At 38.1% G+C, this 20,165-nt stretch overlaps 1 long non-coding RNA gene across 1 annotated transcript; it reads right to left on the reverse strand.

The window, feature by feature from the left end:
• Positions 1-10,196: 10,196 nt before the first annotated feature.
• On the reverse strand, positions 10,197-19,312 carry LOC116098004. Its single transcript, XR_004121652.1, has 4 exons — positions 19,276-19,312; positions 13,839-13,972; positions 11,159-11,400; positions 10,197-10,325 (listed from the first exon to the last, which is right to left on the reverse strand). It is a non-coding gene; the product is annotated as an uncharacterized LOC116098004 (long non-coding RNA).
• Positions 19,313-20,165: the final 853 nt, after the last annotated feature.

A 20,165-nucleotide genomic window follows, 5' to 3' on the forward strand; every position in this document is an offset into this window, starting at 1 on the left:
GGAGAGGGAGAGGAAGAGGGAGAGGGAGAGGGAGAGGGAGAGGGAGAGGGAGAGAGAGAGGGAGAGTTTTGAACTCTCAGATCTAAGTGGGATGTCTCCCTCAGTCCCTTCCCTTCTGGACTCAGGGAACCTTTCAAAAAAAGAGGCAGAAATGTTTTAAAGAGCCAGATGGGATGGAGAATACCCAAGAAAAAAAGGTCATTCCAATACAATAAGACATATATATATGAATCAAAGACTCTGGCAACATGGTCCAAAGTCTCCAGCAGCATTCTTTTGTTTTGTTTCTTATTAAACTCATAGAAAGGCCCGCCTGTAAACTCCCTTTGAGTGGAAACTGTGCATACGATGCTGTAGCACGAATCACACAAGAGCTAAAATCAATATCCCAACCTTGTAGACAGTCATTTCTTTTAAATGCCCACATTTATATTAAAAACTGTTACTTCTCACAATCTAGAAAAGATTGTAATAGAGCAATTGTATTACACAGATTCAACATAACCAAATTCATTATCTATCTGAATAATAAATGTCAGCCTTCCTCCCCAGCACTGGTCTCATTTCTTTACCAGCCTTTCCCCCTCATTCCTGATTTTGTATTCATAATGAGAAATGTTAGCAATAATAGCTTTAATAGTGGCAACAGTGTCTTGAATTTTTATAGCACATTTCCTCTGGGAGGTTTAAAGTGGTTCAAATGAATTTCCTCGTTTCACTAATGCTTTCTAGTGAGGTAGAGTGTCTGATAGGACACAACCTCAGCTGTGCAGTGACCTTTCTCATTATGTTCCTGAACTCTATCTCCTCCTCATATGCCTCTGGAATTAGGGGAGCCTATTAGTTCCTGAAAGTGGTGCATGTATGTGCATGCACATGTGTGCATGCACATGTGTGCACGTATGTGTGTTTATATATGTATGCAGGCACAGGTGTGTATGTGTGTGTGTTGTTTTAAATTCCTTTCTCTTCCCACTGTCTGCACATCTGTAGGCTTAGCAGTTTTCTAAACTAAAGAATATAAAATGGAAATGCAAGGAGCTCACTGGAAGCAATTTTTAACAGAAGTGCCAATTCTGTTTATCAGAAATGTGACTATTTAACCTTAGGTTGTATGCAAAATGGCAATTTCCATATCTAGGCAAGAAGAGGAAGGAATAATATTCAAGAAAATCCATCTTATAAAATATTCAGCTTTGGAGGAGTTGGAGGCAGGAAGCAAAGGTTGAGAGATATGGGATAGCACTCTTTGCATGCTAAGAGCATTTGATTAAGCAACATCTCTATGATGTTCCTGTGGTTAGCTACTCACTGCTCTCAGTGCAGCACGCAAAATTGTAGAGTATTGAAATTATTTTGGAGCAATAACAGCTACAAAGGAATGGTTCATGGCTTAATTTTTTTGTGATTTTTGTTTGTTTGAGAGTTTTTAGTTCTAAACACTAGGAAAAATATAAGCATGCAAATATAAAGACAGCCCTGTTTTCCTATCAAAAAATCTTTAAGTTATGCTAAAACATGACAGTCAGAGTAGTGTATTAAATCATAAAATGTTCATATTTTAGCCAGAAGTCAGATGAAAGATTTGAAATGTGATTGAGAAATGGCAATTAATAACTTACTATTATTGGAGAATACATTTTTAAACATCTATATTTGAAATTCTCATTAATCTTGCAAACTGTTCTGAAGTTATATATGGATGCCATCTCCTTAGAACCTTTCTTCATTTTGTAACAAGCTTTTAACTTAAATGTCATTATATATGTATATGTATATACATATACATATATAAATCAATAGTTAAAATATAGCTTAAAATGTGAAATTCTGGGCATTGGAGATTCAGCTCCAAAGCAAAGTTCTGTGCAAGCATGATGACATGAGTTTGAGGCCTGGAACCATGTAAAACATTGGACATGATGGTGTTTCTGTGTAATCCAAGAGCTCAAGAGAGAGAGTCGAGAGAACCCTTGGTGTTTGCTGGTTGGAAAGCCTGGCTTAGCCAACTTGGTATAGCCAGGTTAGTGAGAGATCTTGTCTCAAAATATTTGCATATTGTTATATACAAGTATTTACTTTGTGTATCACATTTTATAAGCAATTCTTCATTTTTCATCCTAAGGACCAAAATGGCCTTTAACTGCCCTCACTCTAACATAGTTTTATTAAACTATAGTTAGAGCTTAATTGGCCTTAAGTTCTCATTAGTTTCTCTTGTCTCAAATAGCATTACCCTTAGAACACTTGCATTTGTAAACTCTTTGTTCCTTTTAAATGTATATATTATCATAGCTACTTCCTCTTTTAGAACCCTGGATTATATTTTTAATAAGATGCCTTTGAGACATGGGCATTGAAGAGGAAAGAATCCAATCTCTGAGTGTTTAGGAAAAGCAAGAAACTAATTCACTATCACCCTTTAGCCACCCTCTGCACTAATATCCTCTGGTACTTTTCACTATCTAATCCCAGTGCTTAAAGCTCTTTTGCCTTTTGTGTTAGAGGGGCAGAGTCCAGTCTTTCCCTCACTATAGTAGTGTCTTCCTTATGTTGCAACCATCTTGAATAAAGTCTCTTGCCTGTTTATCTCTCAGTTAAAGACATTTTTAGTGCTACAAAGTAGCATAAGATTCAAATGTATGTTTTTTTAGTGATTCGGTAGTTTGAGAAGTATGAATTCATTTAAATAAGATTTTGTGTTATATTTATACTAAACTTATTTTACATTCTATTTATCAAAATATATTTTTGGAATTATATGCAAAGTTTTGCATATGTAAGGACTACAGTTTGGGGCTGGAGAGATGACTCAATTGAGTAAAGTGGTTGTGATTGCTGTACAAGCACAAGAACCCATGGTTGGGTTTCTGACACCCACATAAAAACTGTATGTGCTTACATTTCTAGAATACCAGTGGCAGTGGAGTGGAGACAGGTTTCTTCCTAGGGCTTGATGGTGAGCAATCTACTCCAACGTGAGCTCCAGTTCCAGTAAGAGACCTTGTCTCAAAAATTAATGTGAAGCGTAATGGAGGATGACATAGGACCTTGACCTCTGTCCTACACACACTAGTGTACCTGACCCCAAACATTTAAAACCTCTAAAAATCATTATGATTTATCATTTTTAAAATAGCTTTGCATTTATGAGAAGAAAACTTTCATGTTATAAACATATTGGCAGTAATACTTACATAGCCGTGTCTGGCCAACTGTCACTAGCATTTGCGTTTGGTGTTCTTCCCAGACCCTAACCTGATAAAAATAAGATTACAACAAAATAGTGACTGTTATTATTTTTGTGAAGCTACACATTTTTTCCTGTTGTTGCAAACTGAAGTCATTTTATTTCAGCATCCTAAATCGAGTCCAAATACTTCAGCTATTAAAAACAGCTTTAACAGCAAGTTGTGAAAAGCTATAGAGAGAAGCTCAGTTTGGAGCTCTCATGTTTGTAAAGCTAACAATTCCCTCTTTTTCTTCAGCCTCTGCACAGCACAATCATTTCTTTGGAAACTAACAAACAAAAAAGGCTTTGTCACTGGAAGTATTGACTTCTGAGTTACCCTAGCTAGTGAGTACTGCTCAATATAATCAGGTTTCTAGAACACACAAGAACAAAATGAAGGTATGCAACCAGAAAACTTGAGTCTTCTAATCAAATGAATATAAGCAGGACTCAGGATCCAGCACCAAACCTCCATTTAGCAGATATAACTTGTCAGTCGTAGAATTGGATGCCTCTTGTTCTTCCTTTTATTCTTGTTCTTGTTCTTGTTTCTTCTCCTCTTCCTTCTTCTTCCTCTTCCCCCTCCTCCTCCTTCTTGTTCTTTGGTCTCATCTTCCTTCTTCTTCCTCCTCTTTCTCTTCCTTCCCCCTTCCTCCCTCCCTTTCCCCTTTCTACTTTCCTTTCTTTCTTCCTTCCTCTTCTCTCTTTCCCTCTTCTCCTTCTCTTCCTTTTTTCTTTATTCTCCATATTCTCTTTCTGACTTTTTTTGCCTCAAAATGTCAGAATATAATCATTTTAGAGAGAAAAAAATCAAACATCATGGGTATGGCATGTGTGAAAACATCACAATCAATATTGTGAATAATTTGTATTTATGACTCAACACATATAGGATGACTTTTTTAAACCCTCATATAAGTATAATTTCTCACCAATTTCTTTTGGGGGGAGTATTTTTAAAATATTTTTTGGAAGAATTTCTGCAATCTTAGTAACAATCCAAAAAAAAGCATGAAATATACAGAATATTCTGGTTTTGTTGTCTAAAAGGTTATTTAAAATATTATAAATATACCACAATATCTAACTATGAAATCCTAAGGTAAAATAACAAAAGAAAACAATACTAAACAGGCATGTAAGTGTATTGCTAAGGACCAGCCTTGCTTTGGAGAGGGGTTCTTGAAAGAAGGGGTATTTGAGAGTGGCGAAACAGCTAGAAGTCAAAAAATGGGTACAAGCTGGCAGTCCGTGTTTTACTTAAGAAGTGTTCTCTGGATATCTCCAGACAGTTTATCCAAATAGCTCAGCACCTGCAGACCAAAGCCCAGTCTTATATTTACACATCAATTCAGTCATTTACTCCAGATTCCCTTTTGATTATTCTGTGAATCAGATTCCATGACATTTGCCCCTTGATTCTTAGAAAAAGACAGCAAGTACATGTTTTTTAACATTACAAATGAATTCAGAAATCTGTCTGCCTTTGTAAGCATAGACAGGAAGCTAGCTTACTGAGATATTGCCCTGAGACCATCACTCCCCAAATCTCTTTATCTCTTTCTTTAATGTTTCTGACAAAGTGTCTCATAGTATATAGCTGCCTCTGCTCTTTCAGATTGATAAAGCCCCTCATACAATTCATATTGCATCCCTATATTTTGCATAATTGAGAAATTATATACTTTTGAACTCATGTTTTCAGAGTTCTTTCCCACAGCCTTAAGGACTATCCTGAAGGTCACAGTGTTTAGCACCTTATTAAGGTTCATAGATACACTCTTGACTCTTGGATTCATTCTGTTTCCATTTATCATGGAGTCATTAACCTTAGCAGGGAAAACATTCCCAGATAACCTTGGCAGCAAGAGTTATTTCCCAAAGGAGGATATCAAACAAGCCTCATACCTAGTAACTTTTGATACTCATGGAGGTCTATGCCCTGCTGGCTCTGTTCCAAGGTCGGAGAAGTGATGTCACACCAGACTTTCCATAGCTATGCAGGACTCAGCAGTGTATGCTAGTTTTTACCTTGACACACAGATATTCAAATTGAAGTTGCCTTGAAAGTACAAACCTTAACACAGTAAAAAGTATTTAATAAAATCCTGGTGTGGAGCTCCTTCCTGCCTTTGACCATTCATGTTCCCAGATGAAAGACACACACACACACACACACACACACACACACACACACACACACACACAACTTTTATATTTAATTTTAATATACCTTAAACAGCACAATAGCTGGGGAACTGCCGACCCTCCTGTTGGGCCCTATTTGGCCCTGGTTTGGGCCTTGAGGAGAAACCCAAGCCTGGCTCAAGTTTTGTAAACTGTCTCAACCACTTCTGTACTGGAGTGACTCAGCACGACCTGCCTAAGCCTGCCTTTGCTTAACTACTGCTGATTTAGAGTAACTTTGTTGGCTCTGTTAGTCACCTTCATCAACCTCCCTCACCCTTTGTCATCTCATCTTCCCCAAAACTCCACCTCCTCTTTCAGTCCTTTACAAAGAAAATGATGGATACAATAAAATGACTTCCTGCTTTGACAGACTCCCGGCTCCTGGTGGTTATTTCTGGACAGCAGGAGAGCCCTGAGAAAGTTGGTTGGACAGGGTTCTCTCTCTCTTTCTCTTTCTGTCTTTCTCTTTCCCTCGCCCTGATCTGCTGGCAGAGAGCCCCACGCCTTCCATACTGTTAAAACCTGTCTTGCTATCGTAATCCCATTATTACTTACTATGTTTCTTTTGATCTGTTCCTAGTTCCAATTAACCAGCACACATGGCCACATTTTATGACTCAGCTAACCTACGATGGCTCTCCTTTCTCCTCTGCTGCACACTCTTCTATTCCATGGTAGCTCTCTTGTTCTCTTCTCTGATGCTTTTTCAGGGTCTCTAGCCTGGGAAACCTAAACACCATTTATGTCTCTTCTCCCCAGTTATTGACTGTTGGCATCTTTATTTACCAGTCAGAATTAACTGGGGGCAGGGTCCCTCTGGGGAAGCTTAGAATTTCAATACAAGCAGCATTAGGCCAATTCACTATATCCTAATTTTGTTCTGTAGATTATAGTGTTTGTTATGAGATTCTCTTATTTCATTAATAAAAAAAATCTATCTGTAATTATACCAAGAATAAGTGATATATCAAATGCAATATATTTAACTGTTCTTGTAGCAGGAATATATATTAGTGAGTTGAACATAGTTTCATTTATTTACCAGAAATTAAGCAAAGAAAATATTCAATTATTCATCTAAGTGTTAAATATGAAACTACAAATGATAGAGACTATAACTAAGAACAAAAAGTCCCACAATTTATTAGCAATAAATAATTGCCAAATCATGGTAATATTATATATAACTTAAATGTAGAGAAACTCATTTTGAATTAATTTCTTCTTGTGTATTTTCTGACTTTCCCCTCATTACATTCTGCGTTAGTTGACTTCAGTGGCAATGATTTCAGTGGGTCTTGTACCAGCTATAAGTCAATGGCAATAAGAAGCATCTGAAGGGTAAGCAAGCATCCTGCCAACAGTTTACTATCTAGTAAGTGCAGTAGACTGTGTCCTTCTCCATTCACAATAATTTTTGCAGTTGTACTTAGCAACTAACCTTTTGGTATTGGGTAGCAACAGAAAGGTAAACAATTCCTGGCCTCATTTCAGCCATAGTCAATAGATTTAAAGGTAGTAGCACACATAACTACATGATAGTAACTGAGTAAAGATGTAGAGGTCCTGTATTTATAGAAGTCCTTTTGTTTTTTTGGTTTTTTTTTTTTTTTTGGTTTTTGTTTTTGTTTTTGTTTTTGAGACAGGATTTCTCTGTGTAAGTCTTGACTGTCCTGAAACTGAATTTACAGTGCAGGCTGGCCTCAAACTCACAGAGATCTTCCTGTCTCTATTCCTCTAGTGTTGGAATTGTGCTACCATATTCAGTTAGAATTCTTAATTCATTTATCTTAAAATGTTCTGAAAAGATATTTCCTCTTATCTCTTAAAACACAGTTTTCACCAGTCAGGTAGTGTTGAGAGTGACTTGAGAATGCAATTATAGAGGTGAGAGTCTCTGTAAACACACCCTTTGAATATGGGTAGAGTGGTAGAATGGAACCAGTGACTTGGCTGTAAAGGTAACATGGTAGACATGCTCAGGGCCACCAGCTAGGATTGGAAATGCTCTCATCTATTAGCTTTTAAGAGTTAACTTCAGACCTTTTTAGAAGGGGGAACAAAATACTCACAGAGGTAAAGGGTGGGAGGGACTTGTCATATACAGACACCAAACCCAGACAGTATTGCAGATGCCAAGAAGTACTTGTGGACAAGAGCCTGATATAGCTGTCTCCTGAGAGGCTCTGCCAGAGCCTGACAAATAAAGAGGCAGTTGCTCGAAGCCAACCATTAGAGTGAGCATGGGGACCCCCAATGGAGGAGTTAGAGAAAGGACTGAAAGAGCTGAGGGGGATTGCAACCCCATAGGAAGAGCAGCAGTATCAAATAACTAGACCCTCCACAGTTACCAGGGACTAACCCACTAACCAAAGAGTACAAATGGAGGGACCCATGGCTCCAACTGCATATGTAGCTGAGGATGGCATTGTTTGGCATCAGTGGGAGGAGAGGCCCTTGGTTCTGTGAAGTCTTAATGCCCCCATGTAGAGAAATGCCTGGGAGGTAAGGTAGGAGTGGGTGGGTGGGGGGTGGGGAGGTACCCTCATAGAAGCATGGGGAGTGGGGATGTGATAGGAGGTTTCTGTAGAGGAAACCGGGAAAGGGGATAACATTTGAAATGTAAATAAATATCCAATAATTAAGAAAAAAAAGAGTTGGAGCTTCTTATGTCTTTGAAACCTTGAGTTTCCATAAAAACAATAGTTGATAAATTTATAACATGTTTATCGAATGTTATAACATGTTTATCAATTTATAACATGGTTATCAACACTAAGAAGAGAATTAAGAGCTTCATAACATTTTAAAGAAGGGAAACCTAAGGATCTGGTAACAGTAAAGATAAAGAGAATATCATCTAGAGGAGGTTGAAAATGAAATGTGTTCGAATTAGAAGAAAATTACAAGATAAAGTTAGAAAATGAGGGAAATGTACCTTTAAAGTGTTTTAACAGCATACAGGCAATAATAACATATTTGATGGCATTTTAGTGTAAAAAGCCCTAGCTAATATGAAATTTTAAAACGCTAAACCACTAAGGAAAGTTATGACTCATAAAATTAAAAACTAAGAGAAGGATAACGTAGAAAAGGACTAGCTATATAGACCAATTAATATAGGCACACTATATTTGTGGTAGAGAGGGAGGCAAAGAGGGAGGCCAAGACCGCTGGTCCTGGCTGCATCCCAGAGCATCTGTTTGTTGATTTTGTTGTTGCAAAAACACAGGGTCTTCAAAAAGCCCTTAGTACTGGTCTGTGGATTCTCTCAGCAGATCCTGCCTTCTGTGGTAGAGTGGAGGGAAGGGATATGACGATGCAGTCATTTTGGTGCTAATCTGATTTGGGCCCCACACTAGCTTGAAGATGTACCCATATTATTTCCATCTGTATGTAAATGTAATGCATTCGTAATGAGAGCTAAACCCCAAATGTCTTCCGTTTACACCCAGCTTTATCGATTGCATGCCATATAATAAAAGGAGATTTATAAACAGCACAGAAAGTCAAAGAGCACATTTGCACTATAGGAAGACTCCCTAAAGCATTTAGACAACTACCTTCCTGTGATGCACATTTGACGAACACTATCTTCAGCGAGTTTAGAGTCTCCTAAGTATGCTGTTGCACTGCATTTATTAACTGCCTTATAGACACTCTTTAACATTTCCCCGGCTTTGCTTAATTTCAAAATATTAAAAAGTAAACCCCTGACAGGTTGACAGCAGTATCAATAATAATTAAATACATTTCCTTGCTTTTTTCCAAAGAGCTTAGGTAATTTTTACTATCTCCCAACGATCTGCTAGAAAGTGCAGTTTTTAGTAACCTCATCAGACTTTTCACGAGGGAATCCGTTTTTCTAGAACTACAGAGAGAACACTCTTATCAACTGGAAAAGGTGGGTTGTTTGATGCTATGGAGCAGATTCCTGGCAAGAGGACTCTGAAGTGGGGAACTGTGGGCAGGATTCCCTGGGAGAGCCTGGGAACTGAGTCCCCCACAGAGCTGCAAAAGAGACAGGATGTGCAGTGGGAGGTGGGGAGGGCTGCAGTCTGGATACATACAGCTGGGCACAAAGCCGACTTCACCCATCCCACAGGAACTCTAACCCTAGAGGCCCTACAGAGATCTGAGGGAAGACAGATAGCTTTTTTTAATACCCTCACTCAAACAACCTGACTTAGCTGCTTGTGGAGGCTTCGAAGCCAGCATTGCACAGCCACAGAAAACACCCAGAGACAGGTTTCTCAATAACTGATTAATTTGAAAGAGTGTATTTTTTTTCCTTCCTAAAAAGACACACTTTATGGTCAGTGTGGCTAGATGTTAGAAATCTAAGTTATGTGCATCATGCTCCATTCTGGTCTAGCTCAATTCTGGTAAAACAAAATTTCACCTGTAAAGAATCAGTTTCTCTGTCTAGTGAGATTTTTTGAAGCTGAGTTGATCTATCAGCAGGAAGGTTCTATTTTTTTCTAACTTCTTGGCATCAGTCTCTGTACACAGTGAGAGAATAACAAGGCTATCTTTGGATTCACGGTGGTTCTCTAATCTTGTTTGAGATGTTTCTTTTTGTTATGAACAACCCTTAGAGAAAAAAAAAACATGAAAACGGAAAATCTCTTGAGATACTTAAAAACTACTTAGGTCTTTGTCTTTAAATATTAAATACCTTTTTATTATATATGTCTAAGCATACAAATGTAAATGTTAAAAGGATAAGATAAATAACTTTATACCAGATCAAGATTCAGAATACAAATTTGTTTCTGATGAGCAAGGGCAGAGCCCACGTTTAATATCAGCTCTCAGGATGCAGATGCCAGTGGGTTTCTGTTTGAGGCCAGCCTGGTTTATGTAGTAAGTGCTATGCCAGCAAGAACTTTACAGCCAGATCCTGTGTCAAAACAACAAGGAAACAAAAGGAAAAAACATTTATTTTGCAAATCTCAGAATGTTTAGATAACTGTAGTTTAGAAGAAAAATTTTACTTTGCTGCAATATGAATTTAGGAATCCCTCACCTCGGTTTTTTCACTTAATCCTAAGAACAAAGTATGCTGCTAGGCCAGGTACTATGAGCCTTTTCTCAAAGATTCCATAGAATAGTGGTTGTGATGAGTGAGAGAAATTTATATGAAAGTGTAAGTGTTTGGGTAGATTTCTTTTACATATTTTTCTACATTATGGTTGATGGAAGAATTTTTAAAAATTGACTTTAAGAAAAGGACAGTATATTTTTATTGATTCTGCCACATTAATTTTCCTGTTAACTAGTAAAAAAAAATAATTTGGAAACATTTAGGTTTGTGCGGTGGGAATGACAATATTTACCTTTGGTGGTATTCATGCAATACATATAAAACTACACATACTATATACAGGCAAGTGATAGTGAAGTTACAGGTGAAATATTTGGAACATGTCTGTCAAACATTTTACAGACCACAATGCAGGCATAACACACATTCAACATTGTGTACAAATCAATTATAAAAATTTGTATGGCGCAACACTTTCTGAATAGTAACTTATAATTAATTGCAGTTGAAAGCACTCAACAAATCTTGAAATCCATCAACAACCCTCAGGCCCGCTGAGGGTTTCTAAAGTCTCCAGCAGCTTTGTACGAATGAAATAGGAAATTAAAGATGAAAGAGACCTGTCTCCACATTGAGGGTGGCTCAGAATATAACCTTGGCTTCATCTGTTCCACGGCAGACAAACTCACACAATTATTTCCAAGGCGTCAGTGTCGATGGAAGGGAGAGCACAGGGTGGGTTGCGAGGTCTGCTGTGTCCTCTTGACCAATCACAGGCATCTTTTTCTAAGGTGCAGACCCAGCCTTCATTTTTTAGCCTTTTAGAACTGTGATTGTGACTCGTAAAAAGCCTCTTTGGTTTTTGGTTCCACCTGAAAATCTCACGCAATTCATTCATAAAATACTACTTGGTGTTTTCATTCTAGAGTTACTTAGGGAGGGGAGATGCAGAAATAAGTTAGAAATAAGTAAATCAGTACTACTGTAACAATGTTGGTAATAAACAGTTAAACTTATTATGTACATTTTTATTTCATGTTCATAGCATTTGTGAGAAGTATGCTGCTAAAAATGTAATCAAGTTACAAAATGCCTAACAGACATTAAAACTAACCGGAGAACTAGTAGTTCAAAAATTTCTATCTATCCATCCATCATCTATCTATCTATCTATCTATCTATCTATCTATCTATCTATCTATCTGTCTGTCTATCCATCCATCCATCATTTATCTATCCATCCATCATCTATCTATCTATCCATCTATCTATCATCTGTCTATCCATCCATCTATCCATCTATTATGTGTGCATGGGTGCAAGTATACATGCATCATAACAGATATATGGAGGTCAAAGGGCAACATTGGAGTTCATTCTCTCCTGCCACCTGTGGGATTCAACTTAGGTAGTTCAGATAGCACACACATGCCTCTAAACACTGAGGCATCTCACCAGTACCTCACAATTAAATTTAAAGGAATGAATGGTACACTAATAGCAATGCAGACAATGAAACCTATCTTGTGTAGTTTCAGAGGAAAGCAAGAATCCTATAAAAAGACAGAGTAAAAAGTAATGTACAAATTGAAATGGCATCAGATTATAACATAGCACCACGTAGGCAACTTTTACATACTTCTAAGTTCAGCTGCCATCTTGAAGATGGCTCCTTGACCTGCTGTGGACACAGCTTCTGTGTGCTGACCCTGAGGAAATACATTCCAGAAGATTTTACCTCACAAATAATTTCTTATCACAGATAATTTCTCAGCGCAGACACTGATTGTGCCTGTAAAGCAAAGGTTTCAGTCCAGTGGTACTGAGCTCTTGTTAATCACAGCTGATTCTTCAACTCCAGCTGGCCAGAAACTACATATTATTAATCAAAGTATCACAAAACTGCCTTTTAATAGAATTCTTACTTCCCTCTGAAACTTCATAAGACAGGCTTCCATTGTCTGCATTGCTCTTAGCATTATCTTTCAAGTTCATACAGAATAGGCCTTTAAGCTCTCAGCTTTTTCAATTCCTGTGGAAATTTTAATGTCCGTGGAAAATCAATGCTGTAAGTCATAAATCCCATCAGTAAAACTTTGGCCTTTTTTTTTTTTTTTTTTAAACCCAAAGCAACAAGCACCATCACAATCCCTCTTTAAACAATATACCTCAAGTCTGTCACAACAATACATCATGATCTTGGTACTCAGTTTTGTCCCAGTTGGACTATTTTGCTGTGGTAAATTATCATGGCCAAAACAAAGTGGAGAGAAAATGGTTTCTTTGGAATACTCATCCCAATCCCAGTAATCATGAAGAGAAGTCAGAGAAGGAACCGAAGCAGGAACCTGGAGCCACGAACTGAAGCAAGTGCCATGGAGGAGCCCTGCTTACAGGGTTACTCTGCTCGGTTCCCTCAGCTTGCTTATACAGTTCCTGACCATCTGCCCAGGGGTGGCACCACTCAGTGTGTTGGGCCCTCCCACATCAATCGTCAATCAAAAAAAAAAAAAAAAAAAAGAGGAAGGAAAAGGAAAAAGAAATGGAATGCCATACAGATTTGCCTTTCTTTCAGACTATTCTGACGAAGGCATGTCCCCAGTTGGCACTCTGTCTTGCCAGATGACTTTTTTGCTTAAGAGACTAACCAGCACAGAAGCTTATATGAATGTATATTTTGCATTAAGATTGCAGAAATCCATTGGGAGAATTGCACTGAGATAGAAACCCAAAGAGTGAAGAAGAAAGCTGGTAGCTTAGAGTTTATAATGAGTCTGAGAACTAGCGAGGGGGTGGGGAGGAGCCAGCCTATCAGGGAAGTTTGTGGAAACTCCTCAGGCGTGTGGACTGGTGCTGGTGAGAGCCTGGTGCCATATGATGTCTGTGGAAAATCAATACTGTCGGTCACAAACCCTGTCAGTAATATTTGTAGTACAATGGAGATGATGGGGAAGTGCCAACTGGAACAGATGTCATTCCCAACTTCATATCCCCAAATGCTTGATGATTTAAAATTGGAACAGAACTTTTCACATAAGCAATCATGAATTGCCAGAATTAGGGATTTGAAGAGAAGGCCTAGAGAAATCTTGAAAAAAATAAAGACAAATGAATGTTTGAAAAGCTAATTTTCACAAATATGTGATGGGTGACTTTCTACCCATTTAAGATATCCTTGCAAAGTTACAGACGCGGATGTTTTCATACCAGCCTGTTGCGTGGCTAATATGCTGCGTGCATTCCGCTGTGGAGCACCACTGAGTTGTTTGACAGGAATTAGGATGGATCGATCATGTCCTTGGCATCTACAGTAGTGTTTGAATAGCCACATTTCAAAGAGACCTTACTATCTGTTGTCATTATACTCACTGTCTTTAAGTCAGGTACTGGAGTTGTGACTGGCAGGCTCCTCCATCTTTAGTTGTAATGTACATGTACTTCTTGAAATTCACCATTGAAATAAATCCCATTTACTTTATCCTCTATAGTTTGCAGAGATCTAACTAAAAAAAGAACTTACTTTTCATAACTGAAGTTATCAGTCAATATTGATTATGCATTATTTATTTGTATATCTAATCTTATGCCCAGACAATTTTTTTGTATTGATTTTAGAAGTAATCTACATTTAGTTGTGATTTTTTGGAGGGTAACCAGGATAAGAGATCAAACTTCATGATAGTTTCCTCAGAACTAGTCAGTCCCTTCAACCTACTTGGCAGAGATTCCAGATCTCATCTTCCCAGATCACTATGTGGTTCTCATGGTAGAAAATTATAGTATGGCCCAAAATGCTGTGAAAATATAGTAAAATTATTGGAAAAATATAATATTCTCACAGAGGAAGTTAGATTTAAGTGTTTCAGCAGAGATCAAAGAACATTTGGAAAACATCTGAAATAATACTAGCCTCCTGAGCGAAAAATAGAACATGGAACACTGTGAAGTCTAAACATCTCCATGAGAAAAGAGATGCAACCTACATAGAGAAAATCAGCTCCAGATTTCCAGAATTAATGAAAGCCGGGCAGTGGTGGCCCACGCCTTTAATCCCAGCACTTGGAAAGCAGAGACAAGTAGATTTCTGAGTTTGAGACCAGTCTGGTCTACAGAGTGAGTTCTAGGACAGCTGGGGCTACACAGAGAAACCCTGTCTCAGAAAACCAAAAAAGAAAAAAAAAATGGATAATGAACTCTACACATGAGATCTTATTGGTCATTTTATACTTACTTACGACAGTCATTCTTTCTACATCACAACTGATAATTCAGCTTTAGAAAATGCTTTTCATGTTAATAAGCCTCCCCTTACAATAGGGATGTCTTTTATCCTGAAAACGTGAACATGCTCAATAATTTAACATTAGAGATTTTCTTTTATTTATTATAATAATAATAATAATAATTATCATTACTATTACTAATTAATCATTCCATTCATTTACATCTCAAATAATATCCTCCATCCTACAACCTCCTTCTCCTCCCTCCCCTTTGCCTCTATGAGGGTGCTTGCCCCCTCCTGCCTCACCCTTCCAGCATCCCCCTTCATTGGGGCATCAAACCTCTACAGGACCAACGGCCTCCCCTCCCATTGATGTCAGACAAAACCATTTTCTGTTATCTATGTATCTGGAGGCATGGATCTCTCCCTTGGTTGGTGGTCTAGTCCCTGGGAGCACAGGGTGGTCCAGCCAGCTAACATTATTGTTCTTTCTATAGGGTTGCAATCCCTCTCTGCTCCTCTGCCAGGGTCCCTGAGCTCAGTCTGATGGTTGGCTCCAAGCATCCATATCTGCATTGCTGCTTGAACCTCCCAAGTCACAGTCATACAGGGATCCATTTTTTTTTTCCTGTTCTTCCTTTGGAAAGGAACATTTCTGGGTTGAAAACTTTGAGATGGGTGGGTGACCCCATCCCACCCCTGGGGCCCATGCCTTTCTACTGGAAGTGGTCTCTACAGCGTTTATCTCCCATTGTCTGGTAAAATCATCCCCTTTAAGTCCTGGGAGCCTCTTATTTCTCTGGTGTCTGGAACCTGTCAATGGCTACTCCCAATTCCTCATTCCCTCTGGTACATATTTTTGTTTGATTTTTTGACGCTCTGTACCTCTCTCCCATCCCCTTCAATACCTGATACAGCTCCCTTATTTCTCCCCCTCCTCTCTCACTCCCAGGTTGTCCCTCTCTCTACCTCCTGCGATTATCCTGAGGGAGGTGGTGCTCAGTGCCACACCGAAGCACCTACACCTTGGTCTTCCTTCCTCCTAAGCTCCATATGGTCTTTGAGTTGTATCATGGGCATTGTGGGCTTTTGAACTAATATCTACTTCTCAGTAAGTACATACCATGTGTGTTCTTTTGTGTCTGGGTTACCTCACTCAGGATATTTTCTAGTTTCATCCACTTGCATGAGAAGTTCATAAAGTAATTGTTCTTAACAGTAGAGATTTTCAATGCTTATAATGACCATTTTCAGCAAGAATGTAATATATTATCTAAACTGGATAGGACAAGGCTCTAAATCTCAGAGCAAACGTACTGTCACATAGCAGTACCAATAAACAATTCCTAATTACATTAGCTCTTCTCATATCTGCAGAGCTGGTTCTCTAGGACCATTGTTGTCATTCCTGTTGTACTGAGTCATGCCAAATGTCTAGGATAAGCCAGATGGGGCTTATCCATCCATCCATCCATACATACATATATACATACATACATACATACAAATTACTATAAAGGTAACTTTTTGAATTGCTCATAATTCAGAAGTCAGCTTTCATTTGGATGTTTACAAGTTGGGCTCCCCAGAAAAAAATAAAATTTAAAAACATAAAACAAAACAAAAGAAAAATTAAACAACAACAACAACAACAACAACAACAACAAAAACAAGTTGGGATCCCCAACTAGCAATGTTTAGATATCTGTTTGTCAATTGAAATCCTGTCTGAAGACAGGGCTGACAGCCAAACTTAATTGCTTTTTATTGTCTTGACTAAGATATAACCAAGACATAGGGTTATTCTTAATATTATAATTGTTATTTACAAAGACTTAATCTTGCAAGCATTAGCTATGTAATTTTTACTTTGATAAGCTTTTGGTTTTCAGAACCTTCAAAATAACAATTCTTGTATGATTAGCCAGACTGAAGAAATTCAACTAAGTCTGGTCTTAAAGCAAAGTTGTAAAATAGACAGGACTTACATTTCTAGGAAATTATAATAACACATATCTGTTGAATTAATTCATATATATTATTAGTAGAGTGAAGTGCAGAAATGATTTAAATAAAGAATTATAATATTCTAAACTTCCATGTTTTGAACAGGAGGATACCAGGTAAGGGGAGACTAGTGAAAATGTAAATATTATAGAACCTTCCCCAGAGCTAAGAAATCCATAAAAATCAAACTTCCCTACCAGTGCTTGAATAAGAATTAACTATTTTCAATAGAAAGATCCATAAGTAAAGGCATCTATTGAATGTCATGGATTTGCTATGAAAAGTCAGAACTAATTAGGACTACCTGGTGAATATCACAGAAGCTAGTGTTAGTGTCTGGTTTAGTTTGGTCAATGTCACAGAAGCTAGTGTTAGTGTCTGGTTCAGTTTGATCAGGATGGCTTCTTTGGGTTATAAAGTACCTGTTTATAAATGAGGAGGAGAGACAGCTAGGGAAGGAGCAAGGAAGAGGGGAAAGGAGAGAGGAAGAGAGGGAGAGAGGGAGGAGAGTAGAATCATGAATGAAACAGCTTTTGATGCATCTTTTGATTCTTATCATATCATTTTGTTTCAAAGTATTTGTAGAAATAAAGGTAACTCTTAACTGCTAATTTATAATGGGAAATTGGCATAAATCTCTTTTTCTTTTACGATATTGTAACTCTACAACTAATTGATCAATAGAGCATATTAAATTTCTCTCTCTCTTCTCTCTCTCTCTCCTCTCTCTCTCTCTTTCTCTTCTCTCTCTCTCTCTTGTTTTTTTTGAGACAGGGTTTCTCTGTATAGCCCTGGCTGTCCTGGAACTCACTCTATTGACCAGACTTCCCTCAAACTCAGAAATCCACCTGCCTCTGCCTCCCAAGTACTGGGATTAAAGCCGTGCACCACCACCGCCAGCTGAATTTCTCTTATATCTATCACTTTGCCTTAATTGCTAATCCTGCCTTAAGTTGATGCTTGTAATCTTTGGTAGGGAGTGCAATATCATACTTCTCATGGGATTTCTTGCTTCCTGTCTATTCCCCTTACAGGCCACTTTTCATGTTGCCTTTGAATTATCTCTGTAAGAGAGAAATCCAGTTGCCTCCATTAAAAGTACCTAAAACCTGAATAAAGCTTCCTGTATGCCTTTTCAACTATGAATTCCAGTGGCATGCTCAGGATCAATAGCCCATGCTCTCATTCTATCTTTTCTTGGCAATATATTAATAAGTCCTGATCTCTGATTTAATTATCAACTTATGATTGCCAAGGCATCAGCCTTATTTCAAGTGGTTTTGCTCTTCCAGAACACTGCTCTTTTGTTGACAATGCCCATCAAATATGAAGGTTAATGGTGGGAACGGTTTGGTTATAATTGAGATTAGTTTTCCATTGGGGGAAAACCTGGGATATATATCCCTTTTGCATCACTTCCATTATGTCTAGGGTCTTTATCTCTTGGTATATGCCCTGTCACCTCTCTTCTCTGCACAACAAAATCTTACCTGCTTTGGAGTTGGTCTTCTAATATCCACTTTCTTTGAAGCCCTGTCTTGTATCACTGACCTCATTCCTCTTTTGTGGATCTGCTTGGATGCTGTTTACATGTCTACCATGGTGCTGAAATCTTTCTCCCTAGGAGTACAATTAGCTCTCAATCTTCTGTTTTCTATACACCTCTGATTGGTTCTTGAGGACACAGGTCCTGCCTCACTTCATTCCTCCATGACATAGATGAAAGCACTAACTTCATGAGGAAGAAGTTGCAAAGCATATACTAAATGCCAGTTGGATGGATCATTATTTCCATAAGTATCTTCTGAAGAAATATTTTTTTGTGGGCAGTCAGTGAATTTTCTGTAAGATTGAAGAATCCTGGTCAACATAGTTTGGGAAATTTAAGTTGAAATGAATTGTAAAAAATCAAAACAAGAGCCGGACCGTGGTGGCACACGCCTTTAATCCCAGCACTTGGGAGGCAGAGGCACGCGGATTTCTGAGTTCGAGGCCAGCCTGGTCTACAGAGTGAGTTCCAGGACAGCCAGGGTTATAAAGAGAAACCCTGTCTCGAAAAAATAAATCAAAACAAAACAAAACAAAAAACCATTTTTCTTTTTCTGATATGGTTAACAGAATCTAAAATGCTAGTGTTTGTTTTTCTCTGTGACAGAATACTAGTATCAAATACTAGGGTGTACCTAGTATTTCCAAACTATAGTGGCTATTGAATATGTTTTTGACAGCTTGTCCTACTACACTAGCTTAGAAGACCTGTCTGGCTCCTGTATTAGAGGTGGGAACACTTGGTATCTTCCAGCAACAAGCCAAGGAGAATTGAGTTAGGATCTCCCTCTTTACCTGGATTTGCCATGCAGGAATGCTCTGGTCTGCTTGCAGCTGCAGCCATTGGCTTAGGATGCAGAGGCATCTCAGCTTATCTCAGCAGGTAAGTGTTAGAAGATTTCTAACATTTAGAATGTCAACATTGTAAAGAGTTACAGACCACCCCCGATTCTATAATTTATACTAGTATATTATGTACTGTAATGAAATTTGCATAATCCAATTTTGTTTCTTTATTGTTCTTACCTTATCCATGTTGCTCACAAATTTTACATATTTTCTGTGGCATTTGAGGATTCTAAAAAAAAAAATACTTTTATAGGTCACAATTGTATGAGCTCTCTAAAAGAATGGCGTGCCATTGCTGAGAGGCAAAATGATTGTATGACTTTTTTAAAGAAGGAAATTTGTTATTTTCTAATTTCAATATGCATGTCAGTGACAGATATGCCCAGGAGTGAAGTTCATATGTGATTCCACAAATTTCTTAGTATTTAATGCATACCTATTTTTTTCTCCTGAAATCTGCACTTTCAAATATTAGCAGGAGTTGCCTTGGGAAAATATGCTTCAGTTTCTATCATTGCCTTCATCTCTAACACAGTCTTTAAAAGACCTGCGCTAGCCTTTGTAGTTTCCTTTAATTTGAGTGCTATGCTGTGAACACAGCATGTCCTCTGAAGACATTACTAGGCTGCCTCCCAAGGAAGTAAGCACGTTCATTAGGTTTTACAGGCATATGACAATAGGTAGAGTGGACTGCAGGATGGTGGGCAGAAGGACAAACCTCCTGGAGACTGGAAACATAATTCAAAAGTCCTCAATGAGCAAGAAATATGTATAAGGACATGCCCTGGGACAGAAGAAGGGGGAAAAGTAACATTGTACAAATGTATAAGTGTTGAGGAACTAGACCCAAGTACCTCAGGAAAAGAACAGGAAAAAGAAAGAAAGAAAGAAAACCAGCAAAAGGCCACAATGAATCATAAAAGCATCCATGTGTCAGCAGCATGGTGTTTTTAAAAAACACAACACTTTCTCTAGGATCTGTTAGAAAGGACTGTACGTGGCAACATTGACGCCTGAGGACCATTTTGTATAAAGTTTGCCTTAAAATGTTTATTGAGCTAAAGAAT

Source organism: Mastomys coucha, unplaced genomic scaffold (assembly GCF_008632895.1).
Source record: "Mastomys coucha isolate ucsf_1 unplaced genomic scaffold, UCSF_Mcou_1 pScaffold20, whole genome shotgun sequence".
NCBI lineage: Eukaryota > Metazoa > Chordata > Mammalia > Rodentia > Muridae > Mastomys > Mastomys coucha.